The sequence below is a fragment of the Natator depressus genome, chromosome 23 (genome assembly GCF_965152275.1).
Source record: "Natator depressus isolate rNatDep1 chromosome 23, rNatDep2.hap1, whole genome shotgun sequence".
Classification (NCBI taxonomy): Eukaryota; Metazoa; Chordata; order Testudines; family Cheloniidae; genus Natator; species Natator depressus.
This window is the reverse complement of record NC_134256.1, coordinates 9963155-9986015: the sequence shown is the minus strand read 5'-3', so window position 1 is coordinate 9986015 and position 22861 is coordinate 9963155.

Sequence of the window (22861 nt, the reverse complement as noted above, 5' to 3'; positions counted from 1 at the left end):
CAGGGTTTGCTGGAGTCACGTCTCCCCCAGAGGAATCACGTCCCATCCCCCCAGACTCCAGACCCATTTGCATTTGTAATACAATGAACTCCGGAAATACCCACACTTCGTCCAACCTGCTTTGTGCAGGGTCTGGGAGGAAACTGCTGTCTGTGGCCCATCTCCCCCTACAGAAGTGGGTGGAACCAAGTGCTGTCCGGCACCCTTGGGGAACCCATTGACTTAGTGTCTGGACATGTTTCTCCTCTGCCTGGCATTTCTGCTATGGCCTGTCACAATGTCACGTTTTGACGTTGCATTTAAGAAGCATTCTGCCATCACGCCAGCACCCGGCCTTCACAAATCCGCCCGGTCGGCTGGCAGTCTCCTGCCCCAGTTCTCTCTAGAGTCCCTGGGCCGATCTCTCCCATGCCCCTCCTTACTCAGGGTGCCCCCAAACCTTTTCCTTCCAGCATGCAGTTCATTTTCTTAACTTCTGACACGGCTCAGCTGCATTATTAACGATGAGGCTTGTCCTGCTCCATCACATCCTCCGGATCCTCCTTGCACTCAGCCGACTTCCCTGGTGCTCCCAGTGTCTCCACAGCCAATTGCTCCTGTGCTGGATGATGAGCACTTCCACCATCCTCCACCCGTTTCTGACAACCCCATGACTGCACCGTCTCCTCAGCTCCTTCCCCTCGCCCGCCTTCCCCTTTCCTTGCGGCGCTCGCCAGCCGCCCCTTGACTTCCCCATTCTGCAGCTTCCCTTTCTGAGCATTTTCTGTCACTTTCTTAAGCTTCTGATTAAAAGCCTCGTGCGCCCGATGCTGAGCTGCCGCCCCGGGTCACGCTTTCCCCTCCACTCTCTGGTCAGCCTCAGAGACAAGCAGTGCACACGTGTGATCCCACGGGCCGGCCGGACGCGGTGCGGCCCCAGATCCTCCATGCATAACAGCACATTTCTTTACAAACAATCCAAGCCCTCCTTTACTATTTCGGCCATTCTTTGCCCGCATTTTACTCTTGATGGAGTTAACGTTTTGCTGGATCTAGTCTGACATCTCTTCTTCAAACTTTTCCCCGCCCCTGTAGGCCCCTAGACCGTCCCAGCCAGAGTCTCCACACACGGCTAGGTCTTTACTCCCGACACAGAGGTTGTGACCCTGCCCGGTCCGGTTCCAGCCGGTAAACTTGGGTTGGAGGATCCCCCAGGGAAGCAGATTTATTACCAATTCAGCTTCGATCTTACTTCCTACTTAAAGAGACCTCAAGGACCCAAGCCCCGGCCAGTATTTATTAGTTATTAGTACAGCGCTCAAACAGAAAGGCAGATCCATTACCAAGTCTGCTGAACCAAATTTTGCAGCCGTTGACGTAAACGACAGACTGATCCCCGTGATGTCTTTTGCCACGGCTTGCATACAGCCTTGCATTGGGAAAGAGGAAGAGATAAGCTGGAACTAAGTTACCTATAAGTAGTCCAAGCTGTATGCAAACCGTGGCAAAAGACATCACGGGGATCAGTCTGTCGCCTGCAAAATTTGTGTCTGGTAACTATCATAGACTTCCCAGCACACAATCACACATCTGCTGCTAAAGCATAAACTTTTACCATCACTATGTTATTTATACATTTCCATTTGTTTGTGGTTAGTACATTTCTCGCACAGTTGCGTGGCAACACAAATAACAGGGCGCTAGACTACAAATTTTAGCAAACTGGCATTTTTCACAGCCTGTGAGAGTTTAGCAGCATTCCCAAAGCATCTTGGGAGTCTGGGTCACCAGTTGGCCTGAGGTCTGATAGTAATTTGGCCTCTACCAGTCAACAAACCTTTGTACTGGTATAACGGCATCCCCATGGATGGGGTGGGGGGGTGTTGTAATGTTTTAACTAGACCGGTCCAGTTAAAGTCCTCAGGCTTTTGCATACAGACATGGGCGGCCTGTGGAGTGACCTTGGTTGAGTCACGTCCCCCTTGTGTGCCTCAGTTTCCCCATCTATAAAGTGGGGATAGTGATGCCAACTTCCTTTGTGAAGGGCGTTGAGATCTGCTGGAGAAAGGGGCTAGCTCAGGGCCAGGTGTTATAACTGGGGAGCAAGAGGGTCTGTCGCTGCCCCAGGCAGGTCATGGGAGCTTCGTGGAGCGGAGAGATGGTGGCAGCCATGGGTAGCAGAGGGCGCTGTGCTGGGCTCCAGTGGGGCAGGTTGGTGGCAGAAGGGGAGGTCTCTCCAGAATCCAGCAACGCACCCAACAGCCACGTGCCCTGATGCCTGACCCCATTGTCATCGCCCCCAGCACGGCCCCCAGCACCTCTCTCATGTGTGTCGGGGGGGGTGGGGATTTCTGCTTGGGCTGCCCCTACGCGCTGGTGCTTAAACTTCCTTCCAAAAGGAAGCTCACAAGCAGTGGAAATTTGGACAGATGACTAGGGAGGAGTATAAAAATATTGCTTGGGTATGCAAGGGTGTAATCAGGAAGTCCAAGGCACAACTGGAGTTGCAGCTAGCAAGGGATGTGAAAGGTAAGAAGAAGGGTTTCTACGGGTATGTTAGCAACAAGAAGAAGGTCAGGGAATGTGTGGGCCCCTTCCTGAAAGTGGGAGGCAGCCTAGTGACACATGATGTGCAAGAAGGTGAAGTACTCAATGCTTTATTTGCCTCAGTCTTCACAGACAAGGTCAGCTCTCAGACTGCTGCACTGGGCAACACAGTATGGGGAGGAGGTGAGCAGTGCTCAGTGGTGAAAGAACAGGTTAAGGACTATTTAGAAAAGCGGGATGTGCACAAGCCCATGGGTCCAGATCTAATGCATCCAAGGGTGCTGAGGGACTTGGCTGATGTGATTGCAGAGACATTGGCCATTATCTGTGAAAACTCATGGTGATCGGGGGAGGTCCCGGACGATTGGAAAAAGACAAATATAGTGCCCATCTTTAAAAAAGGGAAAAAAGAGAACCCGGGGAATTACAGACTGGTCAGCCTCACTTCAGTCCCCAGCAAAATCATGGAGCAGGTCCACAAGGGATCCATTCTGAACCACTTGGAGAAGAGGAAGGGGATAAGGACCAGTCAACGTGGATTCACCAAGGGCAAGTCATGCCTTCTGTGATGAGATAACTAGCTCTGTGGATATGGGGAAAGTGGTGGTTGTGATACATCTTGACTTTAGCAAAGCTTTTGATACGGTCTCCCAAAGTATTACTGCCAGCAAGTTAAAAAAGTATGGATTGGATGAATGGACTATAAGGTGGATAGAAAGCTGGCTAGATTGTCGGACTCAATGGGTAGTGATCAACAGCTTGATGTCTAGCTGGAAGCCGGTATCAAGCGGAGTGCCCCAGGGGTCGGTCCTGGGGCCAGTTTTGTTCAACATCTTTATCAATGATCTGGATAATGGCATTAATTGCACCTTCAGCAAACTCACAGATGACACTAAGCTGGGGGAAGAGGTAGATACACTGGAGGGTAGGGATAGGGTCCAGAGTGACCTAGACAAATTGGAGGATTGGGCCAAAAGAAATCTGATGAGGTTCAACAAGGACAAGTGCAGAGTCCTGCACTTAAAACGGAAGAATCCCAGGCACTGCTACAGGCTGGGGACCGATTGGCTAAGCGGCAGTTCTGCAGAAAAGGACCTGGGGATTACAGTGGACGAGAAGCTGGATATGAGTAGCAGAGTGCCCTTGTTGCCAAGAAGGCCAAAGGCATATTGGGCTGCATTAGTAGGAGTGTTGCAAGCAGATCGAGGGAAGAGATTATTCCCCTCTATTCGGCACTGGTGAGGCCACATCTGGAGTATTGCGTCCAGTTTTGATCCCCCCACTACAGAAGGGATGTGGACAAATTGGAGAGAGTCCAGCAGAGGGCAATGAAAATGATTGAAAATGAAAACGGGGCACAAGACGCATGAGGAGAGGCTGAGGGAACTGGGGTTATTTAGTCTGCAGAAGAGAAAAACGAGGGGGGATTTGATAGCAGCCTTCAACTACCTGAAGGGGGGCTCCAAAGAGGATGGAGCTCGGCTGTTCTCAGTGGTGGCAGATGACAGAACAAGGAGCAATGGTCTCAAGTTGCAGTGCGGGAGACCTAGGTTGGATATTAGGAAACACTATTTCACTAGGAGGTTGGTGAAGCACTGGAATGGGTTACGTAGGGAGGTGGTGGAATCTCCATCCTTAGAAGTTTTTAAGGCCTGGCTTGACAACGCCCTGGCTGGGATGATTTAGTTTGGGTTGGTCCTGCTTTGAGCAGGGGGTTGGACTAGATGACCTCCTGAGGTCTCTTCCAACCCTGATATTCTGTGATTCTATGAAATGCAAGTGGTGCAAAATAATGGCGAGATGGCACCCTGGTGATGCAAATCCAAGGCAGCATCCACACTGGGGAGGTCAATCTGAGCCAGGGGTGGTGGGTTTTGTGATATGGTGACATATCCAGGTAGGGGTTTCCTATCCCTTTTCCAGGGCTGGGATAGAACCCAGGAGTCCTGGCTCCCAGCCCCCCGTTCTAACCACTAGACCCCACTGTCATGGGGCCCCCTGGCGATGCTCTGGAACTGCTCCAGACGAAGCCAGTCAGGACTCTGGGGAAGTCTCCTTTCTGTGAGCAGCCGGTCTTCAGGACACACAGCTCACACAACTTCCACCTTCCTGGGTCTGACCTCGGAGCATTCAGCATCCTCTGCCCCTCTGTGCGCTTCCCACGGCGAGTCCACCCAGGTGGAGTCCTGGGGAAGCCAGAGGGTCCTGCCCCACAACTTGGCAGTCAGACGTGACTCTCAGCCAGCCAATAAAACAGAGGTTTATTAGACGACAGGAACATGATCTAACACAGAGCTTGTAGGTGCAGAGAACAGGACCCCTCAGCTGGATCCATTTTGGGCGGCAGTGAGCCAGAGAACCACGTCTGCACTTCACTCCATGTCCCCAGCCAGCCCCAAAGTGAAACTATCTCCAGCCCCCGCCCTCCTCTGGGCTTTGTCCCTTTCCCGGGCCAGGAGGTCACCGGATTCCTTTGTTCTCCAACCCTTTCGCTCTCACCTTGCAGGGGGGAAGGGCCCAGGCCATCAGTTGCCAGGAAACAGGGTTTCAGCCATTCTCTGTGTCCAGACCCCTGCACGCTCCTGCCCTCTAGGGCTCTGCAATCATCATACACCCTTATCCCACCATCTAGATACTTAAGAACTGCCTAGGGGAAACTGAGGCACCCCCACAATTTTCAGAGGAAACATTAAGAACAGTCCCGCTTCATCACACCTACTCCCCTCCCAGGGCTGGTGATAGAACCCAATGGTCCCAAGCTGCCGGGTGCTTTGGCCATGGGGTGTAAAACGGTCCCGTCTCTACTTCCTCTCCCACCGCTGCAACGGTGCAGAAGCTGCTTTAATAGCAGCTTCCCCCCGCCCCCCCAACACGCCCAACTGAGTTTCAGGCCTTGCTAATGCTCAGTGCCACGGCAGCCCCAGGAGATGATTGCTGCGGGGGTCTCAGCCCAGGGGGAGGCAGTGACTCCTAGAAGCAGGGAGAGCAGCAGCACCGTAGATCAGGGAGGTCTGGCAATGCCAGTGGCTGTCTGGGGTCTGGCAGCCCTGGCACTCAGAGCAGATTTTCAAAGGCCAAACCCTCTCACCACCGGCTCTGTAGCTCTCCCTTGCTTTCGGTCTGTCTTAGGCACCATCCTGGCCCTCATCCCCCTGGCATTCGAGCACGGCCCAACCTCGATTGCATTTATTCTAACTGCCCCCTGCAGGGCAGGGCCTGGCTGCTAACCCCACTGTACAGACAGGGAACCGCTGCAGAGAGAGAACAAGGGACTTGCTCGAAGCCAAACAGAGCATCTGTGGCAGAGCTGGGAAATGAACATGGGTCTCCTGGGTCCCAGGATGGCACCTTCTCGTTCAACCTTCTGCCTGCTTCGTTCCTGGTTCAGTGGGAGCTGTGGGAGCTCTCTGGGGCACAGGAGCTGGCTGGTGCCCAGATGGAGCTACGTTGCCTATTCCACAGATCTCGCTTTTCCCGAACATTGAAAATGCTGCTCCAACCATACCAGGGCCCACCAGGATCCTTGCAGCTGGTCCGTGCTAAATTGTGAACTGTGCCCTGGCCTCCCAGAGCGGGGCAATGGGAGAGGGTGGGGCTGGCCCAAGGCCCTGCTGGATTGCGGCACATGCGTACGGGGTCCCAGTACTACAGAGCTCTGTGCCGGGACGGCGCTTTGTGGGGGTTTCGCAGCTCCTCTCTCCAAGGCTGTGTGGGAGCAGCCGCTGCAGAGAATCCCAGGCCTGATTCCCCCCACGCTGGGTCTCCTGAATGGCCCCTGCCCTGGGGGGCTCCATTCCTCACCCAGTGTCTCCTGCTGACTCCCCAGCAGCTGCACGGCAGGTGTCCGAAGACACCTCTAGTCCTCTCCAGAGCTCAGGGGGACTGGCCTGGCATCGGACTGTCCTGGTTAAATGGACCAATGGCTCCGGGCAGTCGGAGAATGCCTGTTCCCCCGGCAACCTCAATGCCATTCCCTCTGGAAGTGATGGTGTCAGCGAAGGTGCTGGAGGTGGTCAGGCCTCGTGGTTGGAGCTGGACTCAGGAGGCCGGGGCGTGGGAGGAGCGAGGCTGGAGCGAGAGCAGGGCTGGAGCAGGACGAGGGGCAGGGCTGGAGCAGCCTAAGACTGTTGCCAATGTCAGGCAGGAGCGAGTTCCTGGCCCTGGAGTCCTGTTGAGCAGACTGAGCTGCTGCTGTGAGACTGAAATACTTGATCCGGGAGTCACGGGCCTGTTCCTGGCTTGTGGATTGGCGGGAGCCCGGCACAGGAGGGACTCAGGGCCTGACACATGGCTCCAGGGGGTACTTGGCTCGCAGCCCCGCTGGGCACTGACAGGCCAGGTGCAGGGGGCCAGGCGCAGCACCAGGGAGGACATTGGGGAGGCAGGAGCGCTGAGGTGGGGCTGAGGGGGCAGGTGCTGAGGAGCTGCGGCCGGCTGGCCAGCAGGGAGGAGGAGCAGCACCCAGCTGTGGAGGGCCCAGCTGCAGCTCCACACAGGGCGCTGCCAGAGCCTGGCAGGCGGCTGGCTGAAGTGGCACTTTGTGATCTGGCGCAGGCGGGAGCTGGCTCCCCACATCTGAACGCTCTGCAGCGCCGGAGGATTCACATCTAAACCCAGATCTGGCTCCCAATTCACAGCTGGCCTCTCCCCCCGATCTGGAGTGGCTGAGACTCCAGCGCTCTGTGACAGAGGCCAACAAATGCCAGCTCCTGGGGTGGACTTCCCCCAGAGACAATCCCGTGCTGGGAAGGGAGGTTCCAAGAGCCGGTAGCTCCGCCACTCACACTCCCAGCTTCCTGGGATGAGCCAGGAGCAGAGCTCCGGGTAGCACGCAAAGCCTGGATCAGCACCCCCAGGCCTGCGAGGGACCCACACTGTCTGGGGGTGTTTCATTTCACAAGAGAGGGGGGTTTCCCACAAACTCTTCAACTCCCTCACCTCTCATGCTTGTTCCCATTTGCCTTTCAGCACCCCCACATGGCCCATGTTGGCCACCAGCTACCTCCTGGTCTGGGCACTTACCTGGCCCCATCATGCCAGTGGCTGAGCACATGGGTGTTGTCGTCTTTAGGCTCTCAACCTCCCCCGCAGAGCAGGGACCTGCTCTCCCTACTTACTGATATGCCAGGCACCCCAGGGCATTATCACCAGCCCGTTCCCAGTCTTGGCATGGCAGTACATTTCCTTCCCAGTCCCCGTCCCCTGGCATTAATCCCGGGACTCCGCACTGGGGATGTGCACCTGGCAGCAGGCAGCCTCCTGAGAACACACAGGCCAGGGTGCAGGGCGAGGGCTCCAGAGAGAAACGGCAGGAGGGCAATGCTGGGAACCCCCAGGCCGTCTTCAGCTCAAGCATGAGGGCATCCCAGCATCCTGGAGAGCATGAATCTAGCTTCAGCTCAGCCTTTATGTCCCCCCATTCTCTGTGCTAGATGGGTTGGGCTCCCGGAGGGACGAAAGTGCTCATCAGGAGTTCCTGGCTTATCCAACGTCAGTTTCCCGCTCTTGTGAAAAAAACGGTGACTTCGCTTACACAAGAGCTGGTGTTCTTCAGGCTGGGCTGGGCCTGTACGCGTTCCCCTGTAGGGGTGTGTGCACCCAGGGCCCGTGAGTCGCAGACGTTTGCCAACGAACATTTGCCAACAGACGTTTGCCCCCTGCTCTCCCCGTGTGCTCAGGGACCACCATCAAAAGGGCACGTCTGCCACCTCCCTCTCAAGTCCTTCCCACCTGCATACTGCCAGGGGAACCTCCCCATTTCTACTGAGGCCTCAGGGACAGGGTTTATGATGAATCGGCTGGAGTTGATCTCCCCGCCCCCCGGCGTGTTGCACCCCTACGGATAGCTGGGGATCCAAACTGACACTCCCCGGTTTGAGCCCCTGCCTAGCCAGGCCCTGTTCCCTCCCCCCAGGCAGTTGTTGGCCCTAAACTCCTGCAGGCAGCCATGACACACAGGTGCTTGGGGGCTTGAGAGAAGGGCTGTCACCAGCTGAATGACCCCTGCCTGTACGGTGGGGACTGAGGTGCCCCCCAAGTCCTGTGCTATGCTGAGTCTGGGGAGATGGGCAGGTTCAGCCTCATTAGAAGGGATCGGCCAGACAGAAATGCAGAATCGGGTCCCCGCACAGAGCCCCTCTACTCCCTGCCTGTGTCCTAACCACCAGGACAGTGGCCAATCCCACCTTCAGGCCAGGTTCCAGCGTCAGACCCTGTCCATACCCACAGCGTGTGGCACCCAGCATGCGCTGATAGACTCCGGTACATGCAGTAAGTTCACAGACACTAGAAACTGCCTAACACCAGGCTGGGGGCTGGGGATGTGTAGGGTACAGAGCACAGCACCCCCTAAGGCCGGGCAGGAGGGCTGGGAAATGCATATGATACAGAGCACAGTGCCCTCTAATACCTGGCAGGGGGGCTGAGAGATAGGGGTGTAGGGTACAGAGCACAGCGCCTCCTAACACCAGCCAGGGGGCCTGGAAGCTGGGGGAATATGTAGGATCCGGAGCACAGCATCCCCTAACACCAGGCTGGGGGGCAGGGAGAGGGGGGATATGTGGGGTACAGAGCACAGCGCCCCCTAACACCAGGACACAAGGTCTCGTCCGTCTCAGGGTGGAAATGATCACACCCTTCGAATGGGGGTCTGCCACGGGCACTGGCAGGAGAACGCTGCTTTACATTAAGGTTCTTTGGCTGACGGGCGAACCTCACCCCACCCTGCGTTTCGAGTGTGAACAGCTGTCGATGGAAACCCAGATGGCAGAGATGGAGCAGGACTAACCGGGGTCACTGAGTCTCGCCCTCACCCTGTGTCTACACTGTACAAGGGTGGGAAATAGCAGGTGCCTTTTCTTGCCCTGATACGATTTTGGAGATGCCGACACTAGCGACAGCTTTCTCCCTGTGTGGGATGCAGGGGAGCCGTCTGTGTGCTCTGTACAGGACAAGGCGTGTAGATCGTTTATACCTCAATGTATCACTGTAAATACAGTTATTTAATATATCAAATAAAAGCAGAACAATACATCAAAAAGCATCAAAATGAAAGAGAGGATTGCTATGTACAGGGGGGATTGCTATGTACAGGGGGGATTGCACGTGACTAGTTAACTGCTCGAGAGCTTTCATCACCGTGTACTTTCTGACAGGTTTCCGCGCCCTGTGTAGGGTTTACGACCCACCCTCCGTCCCCGTTTCCGGTCGTGTACGTTTTTGGCGCCGTCGGCCCTTTTGAACATTTCTTTTGTATTGTTTTCTGTGTTTGGCCGGGGGAAGGTTGCGTTCTTGTGTTTTGACATATTTAGAGAAAAAGTATGAACAAGTAGAAAGAAAGGCTGTAAGGGGTTCGCGGCTCCCTCCCTGTCCATCAGGGTGGGAGACCACGCCCCTTGCTACGATACTTCCGGTGTACCTTGGTTCAGGGGAAAATTAGCCCAGTGTTAATGGTTCAGGCCTGTAGTCAGGCCGAGCAATGGTAGAGAGTCTGTTTGCCTAGGGCCCTCATTCAGGGCAGGGCTGCAGTCAAGTTGGGGGTCTGGCCTACAGTCAGGCAGGCAGAGAAGCAGATGGTCCATTTGCCTGGCCCTTGATCAGGGCGGGGCAGCAATCAAGTAGGGGGGCTCTGGCCTACAGTCCGGCAGAGCCGTCGCCGTCTAGGGGAGGTTAGCTCTCTGGTGGGAGAGTCAGCACAACCATCTGGCGTCCTGATTCAGGCGGGTGCCAGACCAATCAGGCCTCCTGACAACCAGGTGGGGAGCCTGCCACTCCTGATGGTGGCATGGCGGTGGTAGGGGAACCCAGGCCTTCCCGCTCCACTGAGTCCCCACCCAGGGCCCTAAACAGTAGTGGAGTGGTCTGCCACTGCGTCAGCGGGGAAAATCCGATCACAACACGCTGGCCGGCTTGTAGTCAATAAAACAGCTGAACCCGATTCGGCTGCCCTGGGCTCCTTCCTACACACCCATTCCGTGTGTACAGGGGTTCCAGGGTTGTTGTTCGCTTCGCTGGGGTAGACGGCTAGTGGCAGCCCCACCAGCTCCTTGGAGTCCCCGGCGTCTGGCAGCTCCGGCAGCCCCTCTGGCTCTCTGTCAGGATCGCGCTCTCCATTAGGGGAGCAGGGAAGAGACGTCCTGCTCCTCCAGCAGCTCTCTCCCAGCTCAGCTGGAGGGGCGGCCTTTTATAGTTCCGCTTCCTGTCCCGCCCCTCTGCTTCCGGCAGGGTGGCATGCGGTGGGAGACAAGCCTGCTTTCTGCAACCCTCCTGCCCCCAACAACCCACTTCAGCGAGTCCCAAAATCAAATCCACTTACCAGGGGCCTCCTCTCCTCTTTGCGCTTCGCCAACATCCGGGGTAGAAAAGAGCTCCTGGCCACATGCATCTCTGACCTCCGAGTCATCTTCTGCCTCTGGGTCCCCCTCCACATCCTCCTCCAAGATTTCCTCCTCCTGGCTCGGTCCACTCTCGACTGACACGCGAGCCACCCAAGTATCCACAGTGGTGTTAGCAATGGAGGTGGGGTCGCCGCGGAGTATCATGTCCAGCTCTTTGGAGAACCGGCAGCTCATAGGCGCAGCACCGGAGTGGCGGTTTGCCTCCCGCGCCCTGTGGTCGGCGTTCCGCAGCTCCTTCACTTTGATCCTAAACTGCCGTGTGTCCCGGTCATCGCCCCTTTCTGTCACGCATCATGAAATCTGTCCGTAGGTGTAATGATGCTGGTTCTGGTGGGACCCAACTGAGAGTGCCAGTTCAGGACAAACTGCTTCAAGCAGGGCAGTTACAGCCGAAGGCTGGGGCTTTTCCACCTCTAAGGCAAACCAAACCAGCCAAACAGAGCAGACTTTGGTCTCACCCCACTGGCTCACCACAAGTCACACAAGCAATTCCCTTAGACGCTCCAGTTTCCCAGGATCACCAATTGTTATGGGGACAAATGGTTACGAAAACCAAGACCCCAGGAAAAGAAAAAAGGTTCTCTTGATCCCAAAGGACCAAGCCCCAGACCCAGGTCAATATACAAATCAGATCTTGTCCCAAATCACGCTGTTGCCAATCCTTTAGAATCTAAAATCTAAAGGTTTGTTCATAAAAGGAAAAAGCTATAGATGAGAGCTAGAACTGGTGAAATGGAATCAATGACATACAGTCATGGCCATTTTCTTGGTTCAGCCTTGCGGCAGTGACAGAATAAACTGCAGGTTCAAATCAAGTCTCTGGAGAACATCCACAGCTGGGATGCGTCTTTCAGTTCTTGGTGCAAAGCTTCAGTGTAGCAAAGTCCCTCCAGAGGGATGAAGCAGGACTGAAGACAAGATGGAGGAGCTGCAGCAGCTTTTTATATTCTCTTGCCATATGGTCTTTCTTTCTTTGTCCCAAGACAAGCTGTCCATCACGTGGCCTGGAAAAACCTCAGCGTTCTGTCCATAGGCAGGTCCCTGCACACCGTGCTGAGTCCCAAAGCTTCTCTGCCTTCTCTCAATGGGTCAATTGTGTAGCTGATGGTCCTTAATCGGCCATCAAGCAGGCTAGGCATTGCATCCGATGAAGTGAGCTGTAGCTCACGAAAGCTTATGCTCAAATAAATTTGTTAGTCTCTAAGGGCCACAAGTCCTCCTTTTGAACTTGTCTGGGGTGTCACCCAGAAGCATAGTACAAGTTTGAACCACAGACAGTATAGAGTCAATACTTATAACTTAAAATACAAAAATGACACAAGCATATAGAAAGCATAATCATAACCAGCAAACCATAACCTTGCCTTAGACACCTTATTTGACCCCCCTTTATAGAAGATTTGGTGCCACTACAGGACCTTGGTTGCAACAATGATCTATATGGTCCCAGTTCAAGTCAATAACGTCACAGGAGGTATCATAATTGCTACGTCCGGAGTGCAGCTGGGACTGTACAGCCTCCTCTCCCCAAACGCTGATGAGGTCCAGCAGCTCAGCAGAGCTCCAAGCAGGTGGATCGCCTGGTGCGTGGAGCAGGCCTGGCCACCTGGAAAGATGCACTGCACGCATCACTGAGCAAACAGGAAGGGGACTTTCAAAATGGCAAAGGAGTTTACGGAGTGGGGTTGATGGATGGTCACCTGAGGGCCGGGCAGTAGAGTTCAAACCGATGACCAGAGAGGCGAGAGCAGGCATTGTGGGACACCTCCCGGAGGCCAATTGCAGCGCCGTAATCGACCTCGGTGTCTACACTGGCACCGCAGCCCTGTAGCCCCGGTGCAGAAAGTTTTTTAAACTGTGCAGTGCTTTTTTTAAAGCTCTGCAACTGCCCTGTTTCCGCGCCCTGAGTGGCGTGTCCGTGCGTACACCTCACCAGTTGCAGCGCAGAAAGCTGCTTTACCGCGCAGCAACTTGCCAGCGTAGACAGGACCTAAGGAAACAGTGCCATGACTTTAAACCTCCTGTTTACCGGAAAAAAACAAGGCTGTGTTTTGGAGTGGAATAAAAATGCACCTTTTAAAAATGCTGTAACAGTTTTAACACATGATGAAAGTTATATTAAGCTTATTAAACATTTTAGATTTTTGTTGCATTATCAGACTGCTTTTGTTCTTAAATGTTTGCAGCCCACGGGCTGAGACATAGATACATGCTTCTCTGTTTGTTTTGGGTCTAGAAGCTGTAGTAAAAGTAATGCTTTATAAAAACAAAAAGGGTTTTTCATTTGTACTTCGTGTTTCTAAGAAGACAAAAAGCATTTTAGTAATAAGTTTGACAGGGGCATTTTTGAATTAGCCAGTTTGTTTTCAAAAGATGTCTAGTTACCATTAAGCAAAAGCCAGGGCCGTAACGTTAATTAAAGGAAAGAGGCATGCAGATTTCAAAGCCTCCTGGTTACAGAAATGGGAATGGCCAGATCACCATTTACAAAATCTTTTTATTAACTGTTTAAATAAACTTACTATATAAAAGAATACAAAAAGAGACCCAAACCAAAACAGTTTTACCTTTAAATTGTAAAGAAAGCTTTAAAAATCAGGGTACTGTTAAAACCCTCATGTTGTTAAGGTTTGGATTTAGACAAAAAAGAAGAAAAAGCAGCTGATGTGAAAAAGTTCTGACAGAGATAAGGGGCTTGTTCTGTTCCCAACATACACACACATACGTTCTTCTTCTTTTCTCATGTTTTTTTGAAATGTAAACCAGGACAAACAAATTTGCTTTAGGCCTGTTATATAAAATCTGCATGAAGCAGGATTTAAAAATAGCTGCCTTCCCCTGTTTAGCTCGCATGTCCTGTGACCAAAGTTGTTTCACTGTAAAGATGGCCAGAACATGTATGAATTTAAAACAAACAAGAACCCACAGCAGATTGCTTTTCAAAAGACACCCTTTGAACTTATTAAGAGTGTAAAATAAAGAAGCATCTCGGGGTTAAAACCACAGGCAGTTTACAAAAGTAATTTGTTAAAGTTAAATTAAGTTTTTATTGACTTAGGGATTTTAGTATGATTGTTTGTTGCATTATCAGACTGTCTTTGCTTCTAAATGTTTGCAGTCCGTGTGCTGAGACCCAGGTACAAGCTCTTTTTTAACTGTTTAAATGGACTTAATATATCAAAGAATGCAAAAAGAGAAAGTTGGGGGTTTTTTTGGTTACCTTGAAATTGTAAAGAAAGCTTTAAAAATCAGGGTACAGTTAAAAACCTCATGTTTTGAAAGTATGGATTTCTACAAAACACAAAAAAAAGCAGCTTATGTGAACCAGTTAGCTTTTTTTTTTAAACCAGAGATAAGGTATTTGTCGCCCCCCTTCCCGCCCCCCCCCAACACATTTTTCTTTTCTAGTGATTTTTTAAGTGTAAACCAAAGGCCAAATTTGACCTATTTGAAGCAGGCCCTTCTGTTTTTAAATTTCTTTTGCAGCAAAGGCAGAGGATCAAAACTAAATGTAAACCTAAAGGGCTGCCAAGTTTTACTGAACACTAGTAAGATCAACACCTGTTTACAGGAACGTTAATGGTAAAGAGAAAGCAATATTACCATTCACAATCTATTTAACACATTTGTAACCCTTGAAATGAACTCCCTTGTTCTGTAGTGAAATAAAGAGGCCCCTTTGTAACACGAACTGGTTTAAACTCTTAAGAAGGTGTCGACACTGCCCACGTTAAATCGCTGCCGCGACAAGGCTTTAAGGTGGCAGTGTCCTCGCGGCTCCAGCTCAGGAGGGTGTTTTTTCACACCCCTGAGTGGTGCAAGTTTCAGCGCTGTAAGTGGCAGTGTAGACAAGCCCTAATTAAAGTGTGAAATTTTAAAATAGGGAACTCTCTCTAAAAACCCCTAAACTTATTTTTGTTGTTTGTCAGCCCCAGTGGGAAAAGTCCCATAAAATTTAAAAGGCCTTAAAGCCAATGGGGTTATCTATCTATCTATCTATCTATCTAGTGGGAAAGGTGCTTGGGGCCTGTTTTTTTAGATAAGAATAATGCAGTTAAAGGGGTGGGTAGTGAGGGGAGGGGCGGGGAGGGGAGGGAGAGGGCTCTTGTTTAAAAATCTTGGGTTGATAGGATTGGTTCAGGAAAATGCATTGTATGATGCATCTGTAGAACAGTTTCTGATTGGTCCGCCCGAGAGGCAGAGATAACCATGCTGGGGGCTGTGAGCCTTGGGAGCTCCCTCTTTTCCCGGGGGCAGCCGCAAGGGAAGAATTAGTAGGGGAAGCAAAAGTGGATGGGAACCTGGGAGGCAGTGACCATGAGATGGTCGAGTTCAGGATCCTGACACAAGGATGAAAGGAAAGCAGCAGAATACGGACCCTGGACTTCAGAAAAGCAGACTTTGACTCCCTCAGGGAACTGATGGGCAAGATCCCCTGGAAGAATAACATGAGGGGGAAAGGAGTCCAGGAGAGCTGGCTGTATTTTAAAGAATCCTTATTGAGGCTACAGGGACAAACCGTCCCGATGTGTAGAAAGAATAGTAAATATGGCAGGCGACCAGCTTGGCTTAACAGTGAAATCCTTGCTAATCTTAAATACAAAAAAGAAGCTTACAAGAAGTGGAAGATTGGACAAATGACCAGGGAGGAGTACAAAAATATTGCTTGGGCATGCAGGAGTGAAATCAGGAAGGCCAAATCACACCTGGAGTTGCAGCTAGCGAGAGATGTTAAGAGTAACAAGAAGGGTTTCTTCAGGTATGTTAGCAACAAGAAGAAAGTCAAGGAAAGTGTGGGCCCCTTACTGAATGAGGGAGGCAACCTAGTGACAGAGGATGTGGAAAAAGCTAATGTACTCAATGCTTTTTTTGCCTCTGTCTTCACGAACAAGGTCAGCTCCTAGACTACTGCACTGGGCAGCACAGCATGGGGAGGAGGTGACCAGCCCTCTGTGGAGAAAGAAGTGGTTCGGGACTATTTAGAAAAGCTGGACGAGCACAAGTCCATGGGGCCGGATGCGTTGCATCCGAGAGTCCTAAAGGAGTTGGCGGATGTGATTGCAGAGCCATTGGCCATTATCTTTGAAAACGCATGGCGATCGGGGGAAGTCCCGGACGACAAGAAAAAGGCTAATGTAGTGCCCATCTTTAAAAAAGGGAAGAAGGAGGATCCTGGGAACTACAGGCCAGTCAGCCTCACCTCAGTCCCTGGAAAAATCGTGGAGCAGGTCCTCTAGGAATCAATTCTGAAGCACTTAGAGGAGAGGAAAGGAAAGTGATCAGGAACAGTCAGCATGGATTCACCAAGGGCAAGTCATGCCTGACTAATCTAATGGCCTTCTATGAGGCGATAACTGGCTCTGTGGATGAGGGGAAAGTGGTGGACGTGTTGTTCCTTGACTTTAGCAAAGCTTTTGACACTGTCTCCCACAGTATTGTTGCCAGCAAGTTAAAGAAGTATGGGCTGGATGAATGGACTATAATGTGGATAGAAAGCTGGCTAGATTGTGGGGCTCAACGGGTAGTGCTCAATGGCTCCATGTCTAGTTGGCAGCCGGTGTCAAGTGGAGTGCCCCAAGGGTGGGTCCTGGGGCCGGTTTTGTTCAATATCTTCATAAATGATCTGGAGGATGGTGTGGATTGCACCCTCAGCAAGTTTGCAGATGACACTAAACTGGGAGGAGAGGTAGATACGCTGGAGGATAGGGATAGGATACAGAGGGCCCTAGACAAATTGGAGGATTGGGCCAAAAGAAATCTGATGAGGTTCAGCAAGGACAAGTGCAGAGTCCTGCACTTAGGATGGAAGAATCCAATGCACCGCTACAGACTAGGGACCGAATGGCTCGGCAGCAGTTCTGCAGAAAATGACCTAGGGGTTACAGTGGACGAGAAGCTGGATATGAGTCAGCAGTATGCCCTTGTTGCCAAGAAGGCCAATGGCATTTTGGGATGTATAAGTAGGGGCATTGCCAGCAGATCGAGGGACGTGATCGTTCCCCTCTATTCGACATTGGTGAGGCCTCATCTGGAATAGTGTGTCCAGTTTTGGGCTCCACACTACAAGAAGGATGTGGAAAAATTGGAAAGAGTCCAGCGGAGGGCAACAAAAATGATTAGGGGACTGGAACACATGACTTTTGAGGAGAGGCTGAGGGAACTGGGGATGTTTAGTCTACGGAAGAGGAGAATGAGGGGGGATTTGATAGCTGCTTTCAACTACCTGAAAGGGGGTTCCAAAGAGGATGGCTCTAGACTGTTCTCAGTGGTAGCAGATGACAGAACAAGGAGTAATGGTCTCAAGTTGCAGTGGGGGAGATTTAGGTTGGATATTAGGAAAAACTTTTTCACTAGGAGGGTGGTGAAACACTGGAATGTGTTACCTAGGGAGGTGGTGGAATCTCCTTCCTTAGAAGTTTTTAAGGTCAGGTTTGACAAAGCCCTGGCTGGGATGATTTAATTGGGGATCGGTCCTCCTTTGAGCAGGGGGTTGGACTAGATGACCTCCTGAGGTCCCTTCCAACCCTGATATTCTATGATTCTATGAAGGGTACGTTCTCTTTCCCCTCCCCTCCGCTCCCCCTGCAGCTTGCTATACTTTCCTTGCATAATGACAGGTTTCAGAGTAGCAGCTGTGTTAGTCTGTATTCGCAAAAAGAAAAGGAGGACTTGTGGCACCTTAGAGACCAATGTATTTATTTGAGCATAAGCTTTCGTGGGCTACAGCTCACTTCATCGGATGCTCATGAAAGCTTATGCTCAGATAAATTTGTTAGTCTCTAAGGTGCCACAAGGACTCCTTTTCTTTATACTTTGCTTGTCTCACTAACCAAAAAGGATCTCTTCCTGTTTTCTATACTCTCCTTCTCTGAGCCCTGGTCTACACTCGGACTTTAGGTCGAATTTAGCAGCATTAAATCGATGTAAACCTGCACCCGTCCACACGATGAAGCCCTTTATTTCGACTTAAAGGGCTCTTAAAATTGATTTCCGTACTCCACCCCTGACAAGTGGATTAGCGCTTAAATTGGCCTTGCCGGGTCGAATTTGGGGTACTGTGGACACAATTCGACGGTATTAGCCTCCGGGAGCTATCCCAGAGTGCTCCATTGTGACCGCTCTGGACAGCACTCTCAACTCAGATGCACTGGCCAGGTAGACAGGAAAAGAACTGCGAACTTTTGAATCTCATTTCCTGTTTGGGCAGCGTGGGAAGCTGCAGGTGACCATGCAGAGCTCATCAGCAGAGGTGACCATGATGGAGTCCCAGAATCGCAAAAGAGCTCCAGCATGGACTGAACGGGAGGTACGGGATCTGATCGCTGTATGGGGAGAGGAATCCGTGCTATCAGAACTCCGTTCCAGTTTTCGAAATGCCAAAACCTTTGTCAAAATCTCCCAGGGCATGAAGGACAGAGGCCATAACAGGGACCCGAAGCAGTGCCGTGTGAAACTTAAGGAGCTGAGGCAAGCCTACCAGAAAACCAGAGGGGCGAACGGCCGCTCCGGGTCAGAGCCCCAAACATGGCAATTCTATGATGAGCTGCATGCCATTTTAGGGGGTTCAGCCACCTCTACCCCAGCCGTGTTCTTTGACTCCCTCAATGGAGATGGAGGCAACACGGAAGCAGGTTTTGGGGACGAAGAAGATGATGATGATGATGATGAGGTTGTAGATAGCCCACAGCAAGCAAGCGGAGAAACCGGTTTTCCCGACAGCCAGGAACTGTTTCTCACTCTGGACCTGGAGCCAGTACCCCCCAAACCCACCCAAGGCTGCCTCCTGGACCCAGCAGGCGGAGAAGGGACCTCCGGTGAGTGTACCTTTTAAAATACTATACGTGGTTTAAAAGCAAGCATGTGAAAGGATTAATTTGCCCTGGCATTCGCGGCTCTCCTGGATGTACTCCCAAAGCCTTTACAAAAGGTTTCTGGGGAGGGCAGCCTTATTGCGTCCTTCATGGTAGGACACTTTACCACTCCAGGCCAGTAACACGTACTCGGGAATCATTGTACAACAAAGCATTGCAGTGTATGTTTGCTGGCGTTCAAACAACATCCGTTCTTTATCTCTCTGTGTTATCCTCAGGAGAGTGAGATATCATTCATGGTCACGTGGTTGAAATAGGGTGCTTTTCTTCAGGGGACACTCAGAGGAGCCCGTTCCTGCTGGGCTGTTTGCCTGCTGCTGAACAGAAATGTTCCCCGCTGTTAGCCACGGGGAGGGGGGAGGGTTGAGGGGGTAGCCACACGGTGGGGGGAGGCAAAATGCGACCTTGTAACGAAAGCACACGTGCTATGTATGTAATGTTAACAGCAAGGTTTACCCTGAAAGACTGTAGCCACTGTTTTCTAAAATGTGTCTTTTTAAATACCGCTGTCCCTTTTTTTTTCTCCACGAGCTGCTTGTGTTTCAATGATCACAGGATCTTCTCCTTCCCAGAGGCTAGTGAAGATTAGAAAGAAAAAAAAAACGCACTCATGATGAAATGTTCTCTGAGCTCATGCGGTCCTCCCACACTGACAGAGCACAGACGAATGCGTGGAGGCAAATAATGTCAGAGTGCAGGAAAGCACAAAATGACCGGGAGGAGAGGTGGCGGGCTGAAGAGAGTAAGTGGCAGGCTGAAGAGAGTAAGTGGCGGGCTGAAGACAGGGCTGAAGCTCAAATGTGGCGGCAGCGTGATGAGAGGAGGCAGGATTCAATGCTGAGGCTGCTGGAGGATCAAACCAGTATGCTCCAGTGTATGGCTGAGCTGCAGCAAAGGCAGCTGGAGCACAGACTGCCACTACAGACCCTGTGCGACCAACCGCCCTCCTCCCCCAGTTCCATAGCCTCCACACCCAGATGCTCAAGAACACGGTGGGGGGGCCACCGGCCAACCAGCCACTCCACCACAGAGGATTGCCCCCAAAAAAGAAGGCTGGCATTCAATAAATTTTAAAGTTGTAAACTTTTAAAGTGCTGTGCCTAAAGTGCTGTGTGGCATTTTCCTTCCCTCCTCCACCACCCCTCCTGGGCTACCTTGGTAGTCATCCCCCTATTTGTGTGATGAATGAATAAAGAATGCATGAATGTGAAGCAACAATGACTTTATTGCCTCTGCAAGCGGTGATCGAAGGGAGGAGGGGAGAGTGGTTAGCTTACAGGGAAGTAGAGTGAACCAAGGGGCGGGGGGTTTCATCAAGGAGAAACAAAGAGAACTTTCACACCGTAGCCTGGCCAGTCATGAAACTGGTTTTCAAAGCTTCTCTGATGCGTACCGCGCCCTCCTGTGCTCTTCTAACCGCCCTGGTGTCTGGCTGCGCGTAACCAGCAGCCAGGCAATTTGCCTCAACCTCCCACCCCGCCATAAACGTCTCCCCCTTACTCGCACAGATATTGTGGAGCACACAGCAAGCAGTAATAACAGTGGGAATATTGGTTTCGCTGAGGTCTAAGTGAGTCAGTAAACTGCGCCAGCGCGCCTTTAAACGTCCAAATGCACATTCTATCACCATTCTGCACTTGCTCAGCCTGTAGTTGAACAGCTCCTGACTACTGTCCAGGCTGCCTGTGTACGGCTTCATGAGCCATGGCATTAAGGGGTAGGCTGGGTCCCCAAGGATACATATAGGCATTTCAACGTCCCCAACAGTTATTTTCTGGTCTGGGAATAAAGTCCCTTCCTGCAGCTTTTGAAACAGACCAGAGTTCCTGAAGATGCGAGCGTCATGTACCTTTCCCGGCCATCCCACGCTGATGTTGGTGAAATGTCCCTTGTGATCCACCAGAGCTTGCAGCGCTATTGAAAAGTACCCCTTGAGGTTTATATACTCGCCGGCTTGGTGCTCCGGTGCCAAGATAGGGATATGGCTTCCGTCTATGGCCCCACCACAGTTAGGGAATCCCATTGCAGCAAAGCCATCCACTATGACCTGCACATTTCCCAGGGTCACTACCCTTGATATTAGCAGATCTTTGATTGCGTGGGCTACTTGCATCACAGCAGCCCCCACAGTAGATTTGCCCACTCCAAATTGATTCCCAACTGACCGGTAGCTGTCTGGCGTTGCAAGCTTCCACAGGGCTATCGCCACTCGCTTCTCAACTGTGAGGGCTGCTCTCATCTTGGTATTCATGCGCTTCAGGGCAGGGGAAAGCAAGTCACAAAGTTCCATGAAAGTGCCCTTACGCATGCGAAAGTTTCGCAGCCACTGGGAATCGTCCCAGACCTGCAACACTATGCGGTCCCACCAGTCTGTGCTTGTTTCCTGAGCACAGAATCGGCCTTCCACAGCATGAACCTGCCCCATTAGCACCATGATGCATGCATTGGCACGGCCCATGCTTTCAGAGAAATCTGTGTCCATGTCCTGATCACTCACGCGACCGTGCTGACGTCGCCTCCTCGCCCGGTATCGCTCTGCCAGGTTCTGGTGCTGCATATAGTGCTGGATAATGCGTGTGGTATTTAATTTGCTCCTAATTGCCAAAGTGAGCTGAGCGGCCTCCATGCTTGCCTTGGTATGGCGTCCGCACAGAAAAAAGGCGCGGAACAATTCTCTGCCGTTGCTGTGACAGAAGGAGGGGCTACTGACGACACGGCTTACAGGGTTGGCTTCAGGGAGCTAAAATCAGCAAAGGGGGTGGCTTTACATCAAGGAGTATTTCAGGCAGGACTTCACGGAGGGTTCCAATAAGAAATGGTGCACCTAAGTTATTGTTCTTATTTGAAGAAGGAGGTTAGTCTAGCCTCTGATTGGTACATGGCTAGATTTACCTCGCTGCACCATCTCTGTGAGTGACTGCAGTGTGACCTGGAGGAATGAGTTCCTTATAAAAGGCCGGGCCTCCAGCTCAGATGGGAGAGAGCTGCCAGATGAGCAGCATGTCTCTTCCCCGCTGTGGAAGCACAGACCTAACGGAGAGCGCTATCCTGACAGAGACCCAGAGGGGCTGCCAGATGCCAGGGACACTGAGAAGCTGTTGGGGCTGCCACTCACTGTCCTCCCCCAAAGCTCGCTGTTGCCGGCAGGGAAAGGGCTGGGGGGAGTCCTCCTCTCTGGCCCCTATCCCGGAGCAGCCTGCCTGCACCCCAACTCATCCCCAGCCCTGCCCCACCCCAGAGCCCACACCCCCAGCCAGAGCTTTCACCTCTCCACCACACCCTCAACCCTCGCCCTGAGCCCCTCCAACACCCCAAACACCTTATCCCCAGTCCTAGCCAGAGCCCTCATCCCCCCATACCTCAACCCTCTGCCCCAGCCCTGAGCCCCCTCCAACACCACAAACCCCTCATCTCCAGCCCTAGACAGAGCCCTCATCCCCCCATACCCCAACCCTCTGCCCCAGCCCTGAGCCCCCTCCAACACCACAAACCCCTCATCTCCAGCCCTAGACAGAGCCCTCATCCCCCCATACCCCAACCCTCTGCCCCAGCCCTGAGCCCCCTCCAACACCACAAACCCCTCATCTCCAGCCCTAGACAGAGCCCTCATCTCATAGAATCATAGAATATCAGGGTTGGAAGGGACCTCAGGAGGTCATCTAGTCCAACCCCCTGCTCAAAGCAGGACCAATCCCCAATTAAATCATCCCAGCCAGGGCTTTGTCAAGCCTGACCTTAAAAACTTCTAAGGAAGGAGATTCTACCACCTCCTTAGGTAACACATTCCAGTGTTTCACCACCCTCTTGGTGAAAAAGTTTTTCCTAATATCCAACCTAAACCTCCCCCACTGCAACTTGAGACCATTACTCCTTGTCCTGTCCTCTTCTACCACTGAGAATAGTCTAGAACCATCCTCTCTGGAACCACCTCTCAGGTAGTTGAAAGCAGCTATCAAATCCCCCCTCATTCTTCTCTTCTGCAGACTAAACAATCCCAGTTCCCTCAGCCTCTTCTCAAAAGTCATGTGTTCCAGACCCCTAATCATTTTTGTTGCCCTTTGCTGGACT